The sequence below is a fragment of the Pipistrellus hanaki genome, assembly GCF_964339955.1.
Source record: "Pipistrellus hanaki genome assembly, chromosome: 16".
In the NCBI taxonomy this organism is placed as follows: Eukaryota; Metazoa; Chordata; class Mammalia; order Chiroptera; family Vespertilionidae; genus Pipistrellus; species Pipistrellus hanaki.
This window is the reverse complement of record NC_140518.1, coordinates 41,054,032-41,076,121: the sequence shown is the minus strand read 5'-3', so window position 1 is coordinate 41,076,121 and position 22,090 is coordinate 41,054,032.

Genomic DNA, 22,090 nt, shown 5'->3' with positions numbered 1-22,090 from the left:
ATGTCATGGGATTTGAAGGAGCAGAAAGCCATCTTTAAAAGTTCTATTCTCCCTAGAGTAGCACATGGCTATCCCTTGGAGAGATGAACAGAGATGGAGAATTATAGCATTTTCCCAGGGGGCTAAGGTTCATGCTCTGCAGATAAAATGAGCTTCTCCTCTCCATGGGCTCTGACAATGTGGGCCCATGAGGGACATGACCAGCATGAAATCGAAAGCCAGTCAAGTTTTACAAACTTGCTCAGAATGAACCCTGGTCTCATGACTTTCCTCAACCATGGTGCGTAGGGCAGGGAGCCGGGTACTGCATGCCAGGAGAATCTTGTGACCCAGCCTGGAAATGACAGGAAGTTAGATGCAGACAGGTCATGTACGATGCCAAATGCATGGCTGCAAACTCACAATGCCTCCTGCTCCCCAAGACCCATTCAAGCCCCTTCTCCTGGTTCCCACCAGGAGCCATGCATAGGCTGCCTTTTGAGTTGTGATTTTCTGCCAAGCAATCTTTCCCAACATGTGCCTGTTGGAATAATTTGTCCTAAGCCCACACACTTGAGAAGGCTAAGGGTTTTTTGTTTTTTTCTTGTTAAAAGCAAAATTTTATACCAGATAGCTGCCCTACATGAATATTCTCCATCTGCTAACTCCTCCCTGTCAACCCCAACATATTCATCCTTTACATTAGCTCTGCCCTGTGCTCTGTATCACTGAGACCCTCTCTCCAGTGCCCTGTATCACTTGAGACCCTCTCTCCAGATGGTTTCTACTGGGTTCCACCAATGGGAAGTGCTGGCAGGAGATGGGGATGTGGAGAGAAGAGTCAGGATATATCTCTTCCTCCTCCTCTGGGCATTGGCACTGGACTAGCTCCATTGGGGTCTCCTCCACTGTCCCAGCCCCTGGGCGGTTCCATCTTTCCTCCCAGGCTGTCTCTGCTCAAGGGGAGGCCTCAGCTTCCTCCTGCTGCTGGCCTCTGGGTAACTCCTCATCCTCTGTTTGCACCCTGAACCAAACCTACCCCTCTGTAAGTGATCACTTCATGTATTTCTCTTCATTTGGACCATCTGCAATGAATTCCATTTCTGGTAGAGACTCTGACATAAGCCCAATTCCAGAAAATCATGCTTGTCATCTGCATAGTTCATGGGACTTCTGTCAAGTTGAACTCCAGTGACATGGAAATTATAGGTTAGCACTCTGTCTTGCCTTAGCATCCACTGCTTTCCTGTAGTTACTTGCATAGAGGGGTTTGTATTTATCCCCTAGTAATACACACAAGAGCACTTTTCTGTGACACAGCCCATTGCACCCTTTCCACGCTGAAAGGGCTGGCCTTGGGGTAGCTGCATAACTTCCCTGGGAATCTGAGGTGGAGCCCTCAGTCCCATCTCCATTCATATCCCTATATTCCTCCACCACATGTCCAGGAGCTTAACATGCACAGTGAGGATGTAGTTCTGCTCTGTGCTTCGGTGGGGAATTAATTTGAGATGAAGTGGGAGATTGCTCCTTAATCTGAACTATTCAGAATGGCATCTCAAAATGAAGCTCAAATCCTGACTCGGTCCCCCTGCCCGGGCAACTGCGCAAGCCATCTGTTCTACTCCTGCGTTAACAGAACACAGAAGTCAGGCCCTTTCATTTCCACACGAAATCTAATCAGCCCTAACATTTTATGAGTTTTACAGACTAAACTAAAGGCTTGGGGAGTCACAAGAAGCAGTGACATTCCATCATGCCCACATTCTGCCCCCATGCACTCTTCTTTCTTCTCCTCTCACTCCACACCCCCACCTTCCCCAGGCTCACAATGTCCCTTCAGAAAGCAGAGTGACTTCCCTCTTGCTGTAAAGCTTTATCCCTGGTGTTATACTGGGCTTTCCAGCTGCAGACTCTGAGACAGAGCTCATGCAGGTATTTTAGGGAGGGCTCTTAGAAGACACACACACAAAAAAATGAGAAAATATAAAACAGTATTGGGCAAAAGGAGGAGCAGGTCCATACTGTGTTTGCAAGTTGGGTCTCAACAGGTCCCTCAGGTGACCATGGAGTTGGGTGCTCCTTCCTCCTTGTCCCAAATTGTACTAGGGACCGAGGCTTTGCATTCTCTCATCAGCTGTGAGTGACCCAGGGAAGGAGGCAGTGCAATTTTGGGCAAAGCATGTCCCTGCAACCAAAGTCCATTCCATCTTCAATTAGCTTGGCACGGTGGTAGGCAAACTGTGGCTCACGAACCATATGAGGCTCTTTGGCCCCTTGAGTGTGGCTCTTCCACAAAATATCACTGCCTGGGTGAGTCTATTTTGAAGAAGTGGCATTAGAAGAAGTTTAAGTTTAAAAAATTTGACTCTAAAAAGAAATTTTAATCGTTGTCCTGTTGACATTTGGCTCTGCTGACTAATGAGTTTGCCGACCACTGGCTTAGCAGATGATACTCCCAGCAGCTCGCGGATGAAAATGCTGACTTTGAAGAGAGGTCCTAGGTGGAACGCTGTAATATCTACTGCCGGCTGATGGAGAGCTTGGCCCCATAGGCTTAGCAGGCTCAGTGTCTACTCCCAACAAGGATGTTAGCAAGCATTTTCCCAGAAAGGAGTAGTATCTCTCTAAGGCAACATTTCTTAGCAGTTGGTGAGAGAATAAAAATTTCTCTTCACTTCATGTATTTATTATAATGATGCCAATAAAAGCATATTCATTATCAGGATAGTTTAGCCACCCTTTAGGCCTTGGCCTTTGGCCATTTTTCACAGAGTGGATATTTAATAGCAAAGGTATTGTCTCAGGGAGCTGATGGGAATGTCTGAGTCTGATCATCAGATGCACTCTGAGCATCTGAACCCTCACATCCTTTATCCCCAGTCACATCTCAGAGACGCGTAAAGACATCCAGGACACAGATATCCTACCCGTCATACTGCACTCTCTCAGGGGAAGCCAGTAATACCTCAGCTGGAAGCCCACAGACAAGGGTGATGGAGCCTGGAATAAGAACAGGAGATGCCATTTGCATAGACAGATAATTTGTTATCTGGTGAACTCCAGATTAGATCCATAACACCCATATGATTCTTTTTTCAGGGACTGTCCAGCTCTCTGACTGGGAAACCTTCCCCAAACTACTTCAAGGGCTGGTTCAAGACTCAATTTGGCAAGGGGTCTCCACTGCCTAGATCCTTTTGCAGTGATATTACCTTTGCCTTGAAGCCCTACAATAATGCCTCATCACTCTTCTTGATTTAGATGAAGTCTTAGACTTAAATCTTATACCTAGGTCTTTTACCTACAAATAAATGTAGCTGCTCAACCTCAATGTATTTTCTCCTTTTTGGCCATTTTTATTTCCATCAATAAGTATAAATCATATAAATTATGGATCTGTGATATGATATTGCCTATGAACCTAAAATATATTTAAATATCTTAACTATAAGATAATAAATAGCCCTTGCCAGGTGGCTTGTAGGTTGGAGTGTTGTCCTGTGCACCAAAGGATTGTGGTTTTGATTCCAGGTCAGGGCACATACCTAGGTTGTGGGTTTGACCCCAATCAGGCATGTACAGAAAACAACCTATAGATGTTTCTCTTTCACACTGATGTTTGGAAATGGTTATTTATCACTACAGGTGCTTTCTAAGAAGCATAGCTCTTTTTTACTGGCGGTGAAAAGGAGTGATCACCATCATGATACTGAGTTTGTCATGCAAGTGTTGAGGTAAAAGCTGGAAGCAAAGCTCAATTTGTTTTAATAGGAGGATGAGTGAAGTTGTTTTTGCCTGAGGGGGGTATGGAATCCAGGAAGATGAGCATTGTGGGAAGAGAAAGGCAGAAAGGAAGGATAAATACAAAATACGAGTGATAAAGAATCCTTTAATGTTGGTACTATCTAAGTGAGCTAAAATATCTAACAGAGATTAAAAAAACAAAACTGTTTATTGTGAGATGAGTGACAGACTTTCATCTACATAATCTTCAGTAAGTCTTCCTTGCTCAGTTAAGATTTTGAGAGATGAACTACTTTATAGCTATTACAAGAAGTATGTTAGCTAGTGTGGCTAAACTGGTTGGAATGTCATCGAGTACACTGAAAGGGTTGCCAGTTCAATTCCTGGTCAGGGCACATACCTAAGTTTGCGGTTGCATCCCTGGATGGGATGTGTATGGGAGGCAATGGATCTATGTTCTCTTCCAAATTGATGTTTCTCTCTGTATCATTGGGTGAGGATTAACAAAAGCAAAAAAGGAAGAAGCAGCAGCAGCCCTGGCTAGTGTTGCCCAGTTGATTGGTTGATTGGGCATCATCCCATTTAAGGAAAGGTTGTTGATTCAATTTCCAGATAGGGCACACGTCTGGGTTGTGAGCTCCATCCTGATAGGGGCGTGCAAGAGGCAGCCAATCGATGTTATGCTCTCACATCAATGTTGCTCTTTCTCCCTCTTTCTTCCTGTCTCTCTAAAAATCAATAAAAATATTTTTAACAAAGAAGTATGAAAATTCTTATCTTGTTCAATATGGTGAAGAACAGAGACTATATTCAAGGTAGAAAAAACTTGGGACGAGTATAGGGTCCATCCCTAAGAATTAGCACACTTGAGGGGAGTACTCCAGAGTCTCAGAGGCTATGGAATTGATAAAAGTAGGAGCAAATTACATGAGGGTCTCATCATAAATACTCTTCACTCAGTGAACAGGACCATGCCATTCACTAAGTTCTCCAAGCCAAAAATTTGAGAGTCATCTGTTCACTGGTATATCCCTGCCATTATTTCTTAAGAAATATTTATTGAATTAATATTTCAGTATTTATTGAATCCTGATTCCTCTCTGCCTGACGTGCCTCAGCAAAATAATACCTAAGTCCTAACTTCATTGTGTCTTTAAAACATATCATCTTTTCTTTATCCCCACCTCCTCTATCCTCTCTTAGGCCACCAACATTTCTTCTTCGGATAAATGTAGCAATCTCCTATCTAGTTTTTCTGACTCACTCTTCTCTCTTTCTAATCTGTCTTCCTAAAATGCAAATTTGATCAAGTCATTTCTTTTCTTAAAATTCTTCAGTGCCTCCAACTTGTCCTCAGATTCCTTAAAATGGCTTACAATAAGGTTATTCCTGACCTGAAATCTATATAACTTATCACACTTACCTCTTGCCACTCTCAACTTCACAGTGTGTTTTGGCAACATAATAAAATTTTTCAATTACCCCATATGCTCTCTTACCTCCAGGTCTCAAACTATTCCATGTTTTTCTTATCCATCAGACTCAAACATTTCCTGTTCTCTCTGGATTTGGGACTTTACCCAGAACACTCTTCCTCTCTTCATTTCCTAACAAACTCCTACCTATCTTCAGATTTCAGCTAGTTGCTACTTCATCTGTGAAATAGTTCATGGCACTCCTAAAATGGAGGTTAGTTCTGCCTTTTGTGTGCCTCTGTTTTACTCTAAATTTATTCTACCAAAGCATTTGTCATCTTGTACTTGTTGGTTTACTTGTCTATATTTTTTACTAGACTGAAACATTCAAATTGTTTGAGGACTTGCTTTATTTTTTATTATTATTTTTTCTCACCTGAGGATATATCTTATTGATTTTACGGAAAGAGGAAGGGAGATTAAACAAGAAGTTAGTCATATAGATTGTCTCTGACATGGCTTAGCTTTCTCTGGTGGATGTGGGTAATGGGTGGGAGGGAAGGAAACAGGAAACAGCTTCTTTGGTGGGTGAGGTTTAAAGAAAAGCACACCAAGAGATCTTTAGGGATTACTCTATTGACAGCAATTTCTCCAACTTGAACTAGTGAGAAACATTATAGAAACAGAGCTTTTAGAGAAAATAACTGGATCACTTCAAATTGGGACAGTATTTTCAGAATCAGAGAGACAATGCTCTTTACCCATAAAGGCCAGAAAGGAGACAAAGCCACATGGTGTACACACATGGAGTTCATCCAAATAGAAAAGCTAGTCCCTAGTGCTATAGTTTGATGACCACAAAGAAAATAAAACATGAAAATCAATTCTCTTGACGGGACTGCCCTGGCCTCAACTACCTTCCCCACTTCTCTCAGGACATTGAGTAGCTGAGCTGGTGATACAGACCAATGGGACCCAGGGAAATAAAAAGTGGTCCACAGGAGCAAACACCTGAGCAACATAGTAAAATGATTTGTCTGAATTGATCTGACTAATTGAAGGAACAGTAACCAGCAAAACAACCAATAACATATAACTTATTTTAATATTTAAAACATTAAAGAAGGATGCAAAGCCATGAAGAATCATTGATCCACTTACTATAGGAGCCAAAAAAGTTTAAACTAATGCTCACAGGATTTTTTAAAAATGGGATCAATGAAAATAAGAAGACAAGATCATAGATTAGGAAGAAAAGCAATATGAAGCACTTAGGAAAAGGTAGAACTAAAATAATTTCACTTTAGAGTTCATAATAAGGATTATAAGCAATAAGGAAAATAGAGCAAAAATTGAATTAAATAGCCGAAGCCGGTTTGGCTCAGTGGTAGAGCGTCGGTCTGCGGACTGAAAGGTCCCGGGTTCGATTCCGGTCAAGGGCATGTACATTGGTTGCGGGCACATCCCCGGTAGGGGGTGTGCAAGAGGCAACTGGTCGATGTTTCGCTCTCATCGACGTTTCTAGCTCTCTATCTCTCTCTCCCTTCCTCTCTGTAAAAAATCAATAAAATATATATTTTTTAAAAAATTGAATTAAATAATAGAGATAGTTCTCACAATTCAAAGAAAGAGAACTAAAGAGAGGGACATAATCAGAAATGATATGACAGATGAAGGGTAGACAGTGGAGATTCAACAATATACATAATCAGCATTCCTGAAAAAGAAAACAAACCAAAAAAAGCCCAAACATTTACAGTAATATATGAAAAAAATTCCTAGAATTTAGGAAGATCTGAATTCGCCAATTCTTAGGCAAATTAACAAAAAGAAACAACTAGTCACATTATGGTGACAATATTATCTATAATAATAAAAGCATAATATGCTAATTATCTCCCAGAGAAAGTTGGGGCTGTGAAGGCCGAACCCCTTGCACGAATGTCATACATCAGGCCTCTAGTTTCAAGAATAAAAAGAATCCTATCATCATATAGTTAGAATTAATAGGTGACTTACAAGAAGAAGAATAAATTGGGCCAGGCACAGATTTTTTTCTTCAATGTTAAATGTCATAAAATAATAAAGAAATGTTTAGAAAACCTTGAAGTTCCTATGAAACTGCCATTCCCATGGGAAGAGCATCTATGCACCAGCTTAGGGAATATATGACCCATATACTCATCCTTAAAAATATACTCAGGAAGATAAACAGCCAGGAGATGAATTCACTATGTCTCTGGGGAACTTTAGGAGAGGCTAATTGAGGTAAAGCTACAGCCAACTGAAAAATTCAGCAGTTTGCCTATGTGCCAACCAAAATTATTCAACCTGCCAATGTACAGAATGTAAAGGGGGAGCATTCTGTTGATTAACTAAATTCCTCATCTTGAAATCATTTGTGTGGGTTTGATATATCTACAGGATGGGGCAAAAGTAGATTTACAGTTATTCACATGGGAAATAACACAATAAGTAATACATAAGAATACAAAGAACAAACTATTTTGCCTACTCACAATCTACTTCTGCCAATCCGTGTGTGTGTGTGTGTGTGTGTGTGTGTATGTGTGTACATAATCACTCCACAAAAATTTTTATTTCCTTTAAATTAAGAATAATTTCTACCATTTTTTACTAACACTTTTTTTTTCTCTCACTCTAATTTCTGGGACAAATTCCTTTCGTCTCCATTAGAGAAATTATCTTCAATCAAGAAGGCTAGACTAACCATAAGATGACCAAAACCCCAGATGAGAAGGAAGCTTATTAGAGGACTCCCTGCCAGGTTCAAGGAGTCCGAGGGACTGGAGACTATAAACTAGAGCCTTGAAAACCAAAGGGATGTGCAGATGTTACCAAAGAATCACTGCTTTCTGTGAAAGGTTATGAGGCATAAGTAGGTTGTACTGAAAATGGACAAAGCTGACCTGATTTTTTTTTTTTTAATGGGAGAAACTAAATTCTTCAAAATAGATTTTTCTTTCTGACAAAAGCCATCATGGATTATTTAAATGTAACTTGTTCATTGTGTTAAAATTAGTTGTGAGCTTTTGGTAAAGGAATTGAAGATTACTGAGGATCAGAGTAGGATCACATGAGAATTTTGCAAAACAAAGCTCATCCGCTATTGAGTAGGATTTCGGGTCTGTAAAAATAAGGAACTGAAAAATCACATGTATTATCTTAGCAAAAGGTGCAGCATAGCTTTGATTATATTATTTTGGAGCAAATAAACTCAACCAAACACACTGTTACTCGATGGAGCCATGCCATAATATGTAGTTACATGTCCCGGGTTCTGTTTTTCACAGACTTCTGTTGCATACATATCAAAAGGTGAATTTGGGGGGATACTATAAAGTGGTCTCACACCACCCTCTCCCAGTGTTTTCCTTTATGACTTCAAATCATCCTTTAGTTCTCAGCTCAAACATTAATTCTCTGACTAGGACTTCCTCCTCCCCCTCCCCCATGATTGTTCAGATCCCCTGTCCATAAGCTTTCATTGCATTATGCAATGGCTAGAGACTCTGGGTTTTGCAGAACTTCCATTTTAAAAGATTCCTTTTATTTACCAAATATCTTCAATCAGAGTTTAGCAATCTTGTTTACATAGGGTAGAATGATCGACCTTCCTAGTCTCCTCAGGGCTGTGGGCTTACCAGGATGCTGGACTGTCAAGACTAAAACTGGGGAAGTCCTACGTGAATTGGGGCGTGTTTGTCACTCTAACGTGAGGAAGCCATGCCTTTGTCACTCTTCACTGTCCCCAGAACTTTGTTTCTCTTCTTCCTCTTTGGACCGAGCAAGGCTCAGTACCAAGCCTGCTGGATGGTAGAAGCACCACTTGCTGGCAAGAGGACCACCTACTGACACATCATGGCTTGTAGGATGGATTTGCTTTCAGCAGATGAGTGGATTAAAAAAACTAGTACACAATGGAATACTATGGTGCTGTAAAAAGCAAGGAACTCCTACCATTTGCAATAGCATGGATGGACCTGGAGAGTATTATGCTAAGGGAAATAAGCCCGTCAGAGAAAGATAAATATAACATGATCTCACTCATCTGTGGATATAATGAAAACCATAAACTGATGAACAAAAACAGATCCAGAAACAGAAACATCGAGAAGATGCTCAAACCTCGCAGGGGTCTTCAAACTACGGCCCGCGGGCCACATGCGGCCCGCAGAGGAGTCTGATCCTGCCCGCCAGGTTTTTTGGGCAGTGAGCGCAGCCGAGGTGTTACAGTAGGAATTAGTAGTTCATATAGTCTGGCCCTCCAGCTCTCTGAGGGACCGTGATCTGGCCCCCACTTTAAAAAGTTTGAGGACCCCTGCCTCAGAGGGAAGGTAGGGGAGAGCAAGGGTAAAGGTTAGAAATCAACCAAAGGACTTAAATGCATGCATATAAGCCTAACCAATGAACACAGACATGGGGAGGGGGGAAGGCATGATTGGGGAGGGGGGGCAATAGGAGGATAAGGACACATATGTAATACCTTAATCAATAAAAAAATAAAAAAGTATAAAGGGTCCTGAAGCAAGACATCCTTAGAGTCAGGAATGAAAGACACCTATAATTACCCAAAACAACAAAACTAAAAAAGGGTGAGGGGGTCAGGGTAAATCTTTCTTTCTTTCTTTCTTTCTTTTTTTTTTTTTTTTTTTTTTTTGTCATGCTAATCCAAGGAAATATCAAGTTAATAAAATGTCAAATTAATAATAATAAAAAAAACAGTTGGATTAGTAGATTCAGAAATTGGAAAGTGTTGATTTCAGTTTCTACAAGGAAGTCAGTTCTCCCAATCAGGACTTACTAGACTCATCCCCTATAGACAGTGAAGAGCACTCATTGGTAATTTGTATCTTAGAAAAGCTAAACTCCTTAAACTCTAAGCTTGCAAAGTTCAAATTCTCCTTCTGGGAAAGTTTTGTATAGGATTGTGGCAAGGACAAGAGTTTTAACTAGGACTGGGAGCAGCAGAGAGCTGAGAAGATAAAACTTATAGAGTGAAATGTGAGTCCATACTAGACACAAATAAAGCAGGTTGAGGGGGCAGAGGGCAGACCTGTAGACACAAAGCATCCATAAAAACCCAAAAGGTGCCCAAACCAGTTTGGCTCAGTGGATAGAGTGTCAGCCTGTGGACTGAAGGGTCCCGGGAGGGCAAGTACCTTGGTTGCAGGCACATCCCCAGTAGAGGGTGTGCAAGAGGCAGCTGATCAATGATTCTCTCTCATCGATGTTTCTAACTCTCTATCCCTCTCTCTTCCTCTCTGTAAAAAATCAATTAAAAAAAAAAAAGGAGTTTGGAGGTTTCTAGGTTTGTGAGCATGTGGAGACTTGGGGAGAGACACAGGCTCAGAATGGGAGCTGATACAGGAGAATTGCTTGGTGTTATGGAATCCCCTCCTCCCGCATCTCCCCTGCTTCTTCCCCCAAGGAATAGGAACATCTGAATCGGTTACCAGGATCTTAACTAGCCTCGAGGGTTGCTTCAGGCACTGTTCCCAGGCATCTGAAATGTGACTTGAAACTTGTAAGAGCCACAGTTAATTGGAAGGTTGCTGAGACAAAGGGAAAGGGTGTTGTTTTAATGGTTTGAGCATAAATGCGAAATGTGGAGTATGGAGGATTAAGAGGGAGCCAGGGGATGCAAAGGCAGTCAAGAGGCACCCCTGCTTCATTCTACTAACCAGAGAATGTTGTGGAGACAGACTTCCATGCAGCAGCTGTCTTCATATGGATAAAGTTCGAGAGGTGCAGGTGGTCTGATGCTGCGGAGACATGCGCCGTGAAATACAAATTAAAACAATAAGGAGCCAGGGTTGTGTTGGATACTCACCAGATACTTTAGAGTCCCTGTAAAGTTTTATTTTTAAGAATCCAAAGCAAATGGCAAAATGTGAACATTTGTCAAATATCAGCAGAGAGCACATGGATGGATGTCGTATTATGTTCTGCTTTCTTCTCTGGGTTAGAGATATTCTATAATAAACTATTTTTTTTAATGAAAAATGAAAAATACACGCCCCATGGAGTTCGTCTTGGCGGCTGAAACCAGCGGGATCAGGTAATGACCACAGATGGAAGCGCCTCCACTCTCCCGTGCGGAGTGTGAAATCTTCACTGTACCAGCTGTCAGAGATTGAACCTGGGAACTCTGGCAAAGAGTTGCTATAAATTGGCAAGCCTGATCTTTGTCAATCTTGGGAGTTGGCATGGTTCGTGTGATGTATTTTTTTTTCTTTGTGGTCTGTTTTGATTGCATTCCTCAAAAACCGGATGTAACTTATCTTCACACGGACATTTCCCTGCCAATACAAATTTGGTATGTCAGGATATCTGTCTTGTTTCCTGACCACTTAAACTTTATGTTTTCTAGTTAATCCATGGAAGAACTGATTATTTGCTGGGAATTGATTGTTACCTTAAGTAGTAAATCCAATGATGCTTTCCTTGGTGTTTTTAAAGAATGGAGAGATTGCTTCTCTGTGTGACATATGTGTTGCAATTTATACAGGAAATATCTTAATATAGAACTTAACATAACTTTATTATTTTTATTTTTTAATATTTTTATTTATTTCAGAGAGAAAAGGTGAGAGAAAAACATCAATGATGAGAGAGAATCATTGCTTGGTTGCCTCTTGCACGTCTCTTCCTCCCACCTCACCACCCTCCTTCCACCCCACCTTCGGATTGAGCCCACAACCCGGGCATTTGCTCTGACCTGGAATCGAACTGCAACTTCCTGGTTCATAGGTTGATGTTCAACCACTGAGCTATGCTGTCTGGGTGACATAACTTTATGATTTAAACAAATAGATAGATAGATAAATAAATAAATAAATAAGTAAGTAAATAACAGCCTGCAGGAAGAACTGAGTCCAGCTCTTAAAACTGGTCTTATTTTGCATTGCAGATACCTGAGGTATGGATCTAGTAAGTGTTAACATAAAACAAACAAACAAACAAAAAAAAACCATTGAAACCTGTAAAGAATTTTTGTGTTTATTTGAGCCAAACTGTCGACATATGCTGGGAAGCAGAACCTCAACAAATTGAGATAATGCTCTGGAGAATGGCGGGTTACATCTGCATTTATACATTGCAATCAAAGGAGGGACATAGGTGGGTTACATGAAATTCATTGGTGATGGATTAAGGAGGTGGGATAAAGCAAAGTGGGGGGAATTTGATATCCCTGGAATTGGATAAAAAATAAAATGATGGACACATACTTAAGTGGGTGCAGGAACAATTAACATGATAGTGAAGGAATTTGTGGTAGCTGTCCTGGCACCCACCACATTTAGTTGTGCCCCAGGGGCTCCACAACAAAGGCAGTTACAAGTTACCTGGACATTTCAAGGGTATGTTATTATAGATACAAAAAGACAGATAAGCTCAGCTAAGGTAAAGGTTGACCTTGTCAGTGAAGATGTCAGTCTAGGATGTAACTGCCTACTATAACTGCGTTTAGTTAAAGTTTAATTTCAGGCCATCCTCTGAGGTGACTTTAGGTCTCTGAGTTTGCAAGACCGCCATGCAGGCCTCCCCTGAGCTTGCCAGGTCAGCATGTGGCCCCTCTCGTCCACATAAGTAAGGTTAAAGGGGCTCTAGAAATTAGGAGTGCCTTTGGTGCAAGTAACAGAGTGCCAGTTTGTAAAGGCTGATACAGAAAGCCATTTGGTTATTCCACAGAGCACAGAGTCTGCCGATAAGAAGCCTAGGACTGGTTATGAGGAGGCTAAAAGGGGCTAATTCCAATGTAACCCTGATATTTGGGTGATAGTGATCTGAACCCATGCCAGATAACCTATAATTAAGTCACTACTACCTCCTTCCCCGATACTGGTCTTGCAGAACCGGTTACAGAGGCCATGGGTTGTGAACAGTGCACTGCCCCAGAGGGAGGGTTATTAACGTTGGCACCAGGCCAGACCATCAGATATGGCCTGGAGACCCCCAACACCTGGGGCCCTTCTTGCAAGGCTGAGAAAAGGACCAGAAGTATAATCCATATTTGCCAGACAAAGACAAGAGGGAGGGAGATATAAAGGAAAGCCCATGCATGTTTCTTCACTCAGATTTGGAAGGCTGTTCACTGAGTCCGCCAGTGTATTAAACAGTGTCCCTCCTCTTCTTTGAAGCATCCTTGGTTTTCTTTGGTCTTCTGCAACGGCTAATCTGCTCAACCAACTCAACAAGGCCCAGTCTCTTTCCATCTTTCTGCTCTGCCAACTGCAGGATGGTGGCTTGTCATTTTCATTGTTGTAACGTTGTCATTAGGACTACTTTCAAAGGCAGGGGGCAGGGGCTGAGAGAAATAAGAGGAAGGTTGGGAGAAACAAATAAAAACAGACCCTTTCCTCTAATTAGCCTCCTCTTGTGTCAACAAAGGAATAACTTTTACAAAGCCTTCCAAGCTGAATTGAATCATGACTCATTGCTCTATGGTATGGCAGGTACAGTACTGAGTATCAATGTATAACAGCCTTCTAGCTGGCCTCGCTATCTCCACTTTTCCCCCTCTACAATCCATCCTCTACACAGTGGCTTAGTAATATCAATCAGATCACTGAACTCCACTGGTCAAATCTTCCAATGGCTTCCCTTTACCATGGAATAAAATCCAGGCTGCTTCTTGTGTTGCCAGGAGCTCTGGCCTCTTTCACTTCTCCGATCTTTCCTCTTTCCACTGGCTCCCTGGCTCCCTCTGTCCCAGCCACACTGGATATTTGCTTTGTCTTAAAACACAGACCTCAGTGTTGATGTTCCATTTGTTTAAATGGTACTTCCTTGTTAGCTTTCATTTTGTCTTTCAAATCTCTTTAAAAATAGGATCTTTTTCAAGAGGAATTTCCTGATTGATGTCTTTAAAGTGCAGACCCATACCTTTTAGTCTAGCCCCATTGCATGCATTATATTCTCAAATAAAAGCTTTACTGTCTGAAACTAAATAACTTATTTGTTCCCCTGCCCTATCTTTTCACCTCTATTAGAAGGATACAGCCTTAACTGCCACCCAGTGTGTCTCAAGGAGTATTTGTTGAATCTGCATTCAATCTTCACAGCAATACTATCAATATAAGGTGGATGTTTATTGCTCTCAGTTTCACAAAGGCAGACAGGAACAATGAGAGAGATAAAATCATTTTCTCAAGATAATCGGCTGTGAAGCAGTAGAGCTAGGATTTGAAACCACTCCTCTCCTCTGCCTCTCAGCTATTCCAAGATTAAAGCTATTCTCAACTACTCTTGAAGTTGTCAACGATCCTAAAGATATCAATTGTGTAGATATCATATAATTTTTTCCTGACTCAAATATAGCTATTTCATAGAAGAATCTTATTTGTGTGGTCCCCTTTTGTATGCCATCTGGTTAATATTTGAGGTTTCCTCACCCCCGACTCCAACCAATACATACACAAAACATCTTTGTTCAGTTAGATGTTTTGAGTTGGGTTTATTGAGCTTTACTTTGACGAAGATGGGTGTGTGAATTTTATTCCTTAAATAGCCTTGATTCAGCTCTACCTTTAACCTTTCTCTTTCCTTTTATATTCTGTTTTAAACTCATTCTATCTTCTATTTTATGTGTCTTTTTAGGCTACCTTAAATCCTACGTATAGAGTGGGTATAATTAAGAACATAAGCAGTTTAATGTGTATTCCTGATGGATGCGCTTGAGATATGTTATTTTGAGTAACACTAACTTTCAATGTAGGTAAAATAATGAGACAAAATGTGAGTTTCAGCATTAAGAAGCCAGAGGGGTAGCCATTTAGAAACTGTGAAACTGTGCAAAGATGCTTATGGTAGTGGGAAAGCTGGGTGCAAAATTGCATATTCAGTACAGTCAAGAACAATTTAAAAAATAAGACTGGAAGGAAATATAAATGTACTCCATTTTGTGCAAACCTGAACTATGCAGTTTTGAAATAGTGTGAGACACAAATATAACATCTCATTTTATACATTAAATTTCATGACTATTCCATTTTAAACCCTTTATTATGGGGAACTTAAAGCACACCTAGTACACACAGAATAAGGTAATAAATACCATTCTACCATGACCCAACTCCACCAGCCCATTTCTGCCTGTCTAATCCATCTCTTCCTCCATCTACTCCCTAACCTTCTTATTTATTCATCAGATTTACTTCTTTTTAAATGCATAATGCATAAGTTTGACATTCATGCAACCTCCTATTCCAGAAAGTACCCTATGATACCTTTCTAGTTAATTTCTCACCCCAACACAGGAAATCCTAATAAATTTGTCTTATTTATTCTAGAACTTAAATAAAATCATAATGTTGCAAAAGACCAAAGAAAACCAAGGACATTTCAAAGAAGAGGAGGGACACTGTTTGATACACCAGCGGACTCAGGGAACAGCCTTCCAAATGTGAGTGAAGAAACATGCATGGGGATTTCCTTTATATCTCCCTGTGGTCTTTGTCCCGCAAATATGGGTTATGCTTCTGGTCCTTTTCTCGGGCCTTGCAAGAAGGCCCCCAGGTGTTGGGGTCTCCAGGCCATATCGGATGGTCTGGCCTGGTGCCAACGTTAATAACCCTCCCTCCAGAGCAGTGCACTGTTCACAGCCTCCTGGCCTCTGTAATGGGTTCTACAAGACCAATATCTGGGAAGGAGGCAGTGACTTAATTATAGGTTATCAAGAATGTACACTGAGTTAGCTGGCATGGATTCAGATCACTATCTCTCAAATGTCAGGGTTAGTTGGAATGAACCCTTTTTAGCCTTCTCAATAAAACCACACTTTTTTGGTGTATGACTCCCTATGCTCCTTTGTGGCCTCTATCAATAGTTCATCCCTTTTTAGTTTCTGAATAGGGTGTGTAAATTTGATGTTAAATAACACCAAATCTTCCTTGAACATTTGATAAAATTCTCCACTGAAACCAAGTGAACCTGAAGTTTTCTTTATAGTGAGTTTTTTTATAAATCGATTTATTGATAATTTTTTTTTTTTGTTTAAAATGGATTTCACTGGACTAAAATCAAGGGTTTGGCAAAACGATGTTACTTCTAGTGTCTTAAAGGGAGAACTTATTTTCTTGCCTTTTTCACCTCCTAGAGGCTGCTTGAATTCCTTGCCCTGTGTTCCCTTCCTCCATCTTCATGAATCTCTTGTTCTGATTAATCTTTCTTTCTCTCCCCTTTATATGGATTTCCCTTATAATTACATTTGAACTCACTGGGATAATCTTTTTATTTAGTACCTTTATTTTTATTAAAATTATTAGAGTGAATATATATATATATATATATATATATATATATATATATATATATATATATATATGCCTAAGTGAACAAATGACCCAACAACAGGTCAACTGGTGGCTATGATGTGCACTGACCACCAGGGAGCAGATGTTCCATGCAGGAGCTACCCCCTGGTGGTCAGTGCACTCCCACAGCTAGAGCACTGTTCAGCTGACTGAAGGGCAGCACTGGCGAACCCATCTGCTGCAGCATGAGCCTCTCCTGCCTCTGCAGCAGCACTACCAAGTGGCAATGGCAGCAGGCACAGCAGGAGCAGCATAGCACCCGGCCCAGGCTCAGGCTCCTCCTCAGCCACCTGCCGCTTTGCATACTACTACTACATCCCTTGGGGAATGTCAGACTGCCAGTTTCAGCCTGATCCCTACAGGCAGCCTCCCCCACGGGGTCCCAGATTGGGAGAGGGTGCATGCCAGGCTGAGGGACCCCACCAGTGCATGAATCCATGCACCAGGCCTCTAGGTGGTTTATACAATTATATAAGTTTCATTTACACAGTTATGATATATCAATTGTATATTGCATTGTGTGCCCACCACCCATTAATGTACACCCAAGATACTTTAGTCTGTGTCTATGAGTTTATGTTTTATAACCCACATATGAATAATTCATATGGTTCTTAGCTTTTTCTGGCTGACTTATTTAGATTAGCATGATATTCTCAAGATCCATCTATGTTGCTGCAAATGGCATTTTAAGGTCATCTGATTGGTAATCCCCTTGGGCAGGTAATGTAATATATCCACAAGTCTCCTGGATTAGGATGTGGACCTCTTTGAGGGGTCATAATCCTTCCTACACAGAATCTCCCCCAAGATAAAAGTCACTTAAATGAGTCATATCAAGAGGAACAGGAGGTGATGGAGGCAGGAGAGGTGAGAAGGAGGCAAATAAGCAACTACTTGGTTTCTGAGGAGGGAACAGGAGTGGTGCAAGAACTGTTCTTGGGTGGAACCATGCTGTAGAGCAGTGATTCCCAAACTCCACTAAGCATCTGGATCCCCTGAGACTGCGTTAAAAGATAAAGTGTTTCCCCTCCACTTCCCCATTTCTGACTCCATAGATGAGGTGGAGCCTAAGATTCACATTTTTAACAAGTTTTTTTGGTGATACTAAGGCTGTTGGTCCAGGAGCTGCATTTGGAGAACTGTTACTCCAATAAGCCCTTGCTTCAAAAATTCCGTGAATCAAGATATATTAATTTGTACTAGTGTGTGTTTTGTTTGTTGTGTTCTTATTTCTGGTTCAAAACATGGACTTTGGAGCCCATCTTCAATGCCTGATCCATGGCTAATATACTGTGACCTCTCTATTACTTAGTCTCCACATCTGTGAAGTGGGGATAATGATAGTCCTCAATGAAACAAGTTGGGAGGATTAAATCAATCAATCAAAAACATTTACTAATGATATAAATGTGTTAGCTATTATTTAAGAATTTTATTAGCTAAGAAAGAAGAAGAACTAGAGATCAGTATAACAAAGATGGACAGTATAATTCAGGGACTTGGCTATACAGGTGGTCGAAAAGCTGGAAAGCCAAGATGAACAATGATGGGAGTCACTGCTACCTTGGAGGCAGAGGCCACAGGAGATATTCCAGAGCTCAGAAATTATGGCCACAGTGGGGCATCAATAGGAGCAGAGCAGGTGCAAGGGTGGGAAAAAGGTCTGCCAGCAAATGATAATTGACTGGCCCACCAACTTGCCCATAGATCTTAGGTAGGGATAAAAAGAGCAAAAGAAAAAGCCTTCCTGCAGAGTCCCATGATTCCCGTGAACTAATTGGTCTCAGCTCAAATGTGGTTCAGGCAATCCCCATTCATTTTCCTCTCTTGGCATGATGAACTGAGAAACAGAATTTGGAGCAGATACGCAGAGAACATCCGCTCCCACGTGCAATCTGTGCTTGTGCTCAGTTCTTCACGGGAAGCCTTCATTAGGGCCGAGACACGGGCTGGAGCCCTCTTCTGGCTCTGTGAGTGTGTGCTGGGCTTCTTGGGAAGGCCCTTCCAGCACCTGAGGAGGACAGAAGGTACCCAGTGAGATGTATCACATGGAACAAACTGAAGAAAATGCAAGGTGGGTGCTGGATGTCCCTGGGGCTCAGGGAGTTGTCTCTGAGCCTCATTGTCTCTCTCATTGGCTGTCCTGAACCTGCTTCAGGAAAATCACTTCTCCCCAGATGGCTTTATTTCATGAAAAAAGTGCTTCCTTATGTCATTATGATGAATAACAAGCATAGGCCATGTGGTATCTTTTACACAGGGTGTAAACTCCCTGATGCTGGTGTTCATGTCAGAGAACAGCCGTGTGAATAGCACTTGGAAACATGGTGACACTGGCTTTGAGAAGGCCGTCCTTGGCTGGTGCCTGTTCATGGACAGCTTAGGCTGGACCTGATTCAGGTGGACCTGGTTAAAGTAGACCTATGGTCCAGACCAAACAGGGGCAGGCGATCAGAATTACGGAAGGTGAAGGACACAAGGTATTTGAGCACACGGATGAGCACACATGCGATGCCTGGAGGCTTCCCACCCTTCCCACCTGTGGCCTCCTGTGATATTGCAATTTGTAATAAGAAATATATATTTGAGTCTTCTTGCGGAATTTCTGGCACATGGCTCCTGACACCCTTGGGCTTTTTTACGTGATAAGAGCCACGCAGGTGTCTTAGTTATAACAAGCCCCTTTCAGCCACACCGAGTTTAGGTTAATGAGGTGATGTTTGGGAAGCTCCTTAGAATGGGGACTGGTTGCCAATAGAATCAACCATGGTGGTTGGGACCTTCAGCTCCCTGCTCCTTCCCAACCTAGATCTTCTGGGAAAGGAGAGAGGCTAGAGATTGCATTTAGTCACCAGTAGCCAATGATTAAAACAATCATGGCAATAAAACTCTGTAAGAATCCTAACGGAAGGGCTTCAGAGGGCTCCGGGCTGGTGAGAGCATGGAGATGGGAAGCAAGGAAGCTCCATGTTCCTTCACCCACACCTTGCTCTGTGCATCTCTTCTTTCTGGCTGTTCATAACGTACATTCTTTGAAATAAACCAATAATCTAGTGAGTTACTGGGTTTTTTGTTTGTTTTTAGTTCTCTGAGCTGTTCTAGCAAACAGTTATATCTTAGGAGGAAAACTCTGATTTATAGCTAGTTGGTCAGAAGAATAGGTGACAACCTTGACTTGAGACTAGTGTCTGAAGTGGGGGCAGTCTTTTGGTTCTGAGCCCTTAACCTGAGGGGTCTGTGCTAACTCCGGTTAGACAGCTTCTGAATTGAGTTAAATTGGTGTCAGAAAATTGGAGAATTGCTTGGTGTGAGAAAAAGCCATAAGCATTTGGTGACCAAAGCATTGTGTGAGTAGAAAACACAGAGGAGTTTTTCTTTTTCTTTTCTTTTTTTTTTCTTTATACCTTTCAAGGTTAAACAGGAGGGAGACTGCGTGAGAAGCCTTGGTAGGGCAGCTTTCAATAGCATCTCAAGATGAAGAAGCAGACAGTAGAAATTCTGTTTGGTCTGTGTTTGAGGATCTCTAACCCTCCAAGCAGAATCTTCTCTATCTTGTAACCAAGTGTGAAAGTACTTTCTTTCACTCCATAGATTTGGGAGCCAACTTTGTCCTTAGACAAAGAGAATTGAAAAATTCCTAGATCAGTATTTCATTTTAAAATTCCACCCACTTCACTCTGCTTTATCCTCCAGGCCCAGACTCTTTTCCTGTAATGAAGATGCTGATTCGGATCCCACTCAGAGGGTCTGAATTTCCTGCGCATGAGCCATAGTCACCCATCACTGGCTCTTTGCTCCCAGCAGCCAGACTGCCCCTGCCTCCCTCTGCAGGTAGACCTGGCTCTGAGGCTGAGCTCAGACTTCCGGCTAATAGTACCCGTAGCCAGTTCTCCTCCCACTTTGAAATTGATTTCCCTTCATGTCACTGCAGTCTGCTGCCTGGCTTCCCCACTTCCTTCCTTCCTTGTTCTATCACCTGGTCTTCATCTGCCTGGCCAGGGAGGAGACACTTTGATTCAATGAATTTCCTGCTGTTGATGCAAGGACTGAAAGCAACTTTTTAATATCCTGGTTTGTAGGTTCTTTCTGGAAACAGAAAAAGTGTGGCAGGTGTGTGCTAGGAACAAGGCAACAATCCAGAGGACAGTGACTGAGGAGACTATCAATAGCCACCGATCAATGCAGAGAGGCTAAGCACATCACCAACCCCAGCTGCTCACTGTTCTCACCAAGAGCCTACAGACAAACTCGTGCTTCAGTCCCAATCAGGACACTCGAATGAGGATCTCGAGGTGCAGTTCTGACCAAGGTCAGGCTTTTCTCTTCTTGAGATTCTGATTCACTAGACCTGGAGCAAGACCTGAAAGCAGAATTGTGAACTAGTATCCCCAAAACATTCTTAATTGTGAACTAGTATCTCCAAAACAGCCAGACCTGGAAAGTTTAGTAAACACTAGGTGTAAGATCTAATCCTAAAGTTGCTCCATGGAATGCAGCACTCAAATGGGAGAGTTTCAAATGTCCCAGGTGCCCTGCTTCTAGAGAGGGCTCAAACCACATAGCAACAGAACTGCAGTAAGAAAACCCAAAATCAGACGAGGAAAATCATATCACACCTGCCCTGCCCTTGTGGCTCAGTTGGGTGGAACATCATCTTGTACACCAAAGAGTTGTGGGTTTGATTCCTAGTCAGGGCTCATACCTAGATTGTGCGTGGGATCCCCTCGCAGGGTACATATAGGAGGCAACCGATGATGTTTCTCCCTCACATTGATGTTTCTCTCTTGCTCCCTTCCTCTTTCTCCAAAATCAATAAACATATCCTTGGGTGAGGATAGAATAAAAATTAGCAAGGAAGGTCTCACATCATACCTACATTTTTGTATTTAAATTCTTTTTGCTGAGTTTTATTTTTCCTGACATGTAAAAAAGTTGTGGTTGGTTAATACTTTACATATTACTTTTATTATGAGAATTTTGTCTTGAGAAAATAGAAAAGAGATCAGCTCACATACAGCATGTTCTCTCTCTAAAATTTGGTAGCTAGCCGAAACCGGTTTGGCTCAGCGGTAGAGCGTTGGTCTGCGAACTGAAAGGTCCCAGGTTCGATTCCGGTCAAGGGCATGTACATTGGTTGCAGGCACATCCCTGGTAGGGGATGTGCAAGAGGCAGCTGGTCGATGTTTCTCTCTCATCAATGTTTCTAGCTCTCTATCCCTCTCTCCTCCTCTCTGTAAAAAATCAATTATATATATATATATATATATATATATATATATATATATATATATATAAAATTTGGTAGCTACCTGTTACTTGTGAAAGGCCAGACAGTAATCCACATGGCCTCGAAGCTGCATGATACGTGCAGTGATGCACAGAGCTCAGAGGCCCAAGGTCTGGTTCCATTTATCCACTGCAAGATGTGTTGGCCATTTGCTAATCGCTGGGCCTTTCTTACATTGAAATGTCAGATGGGGCTGATATAAGTCTTACTTCATAGGGTTGTGAAGATTGAAAAAGTTAAAAATACATGTAAGCCACCTGGCCGGTGTTGCTCAGTGGTTGAATATCGACCTATGAACCTGGGGCATATGCCTGGGTTTC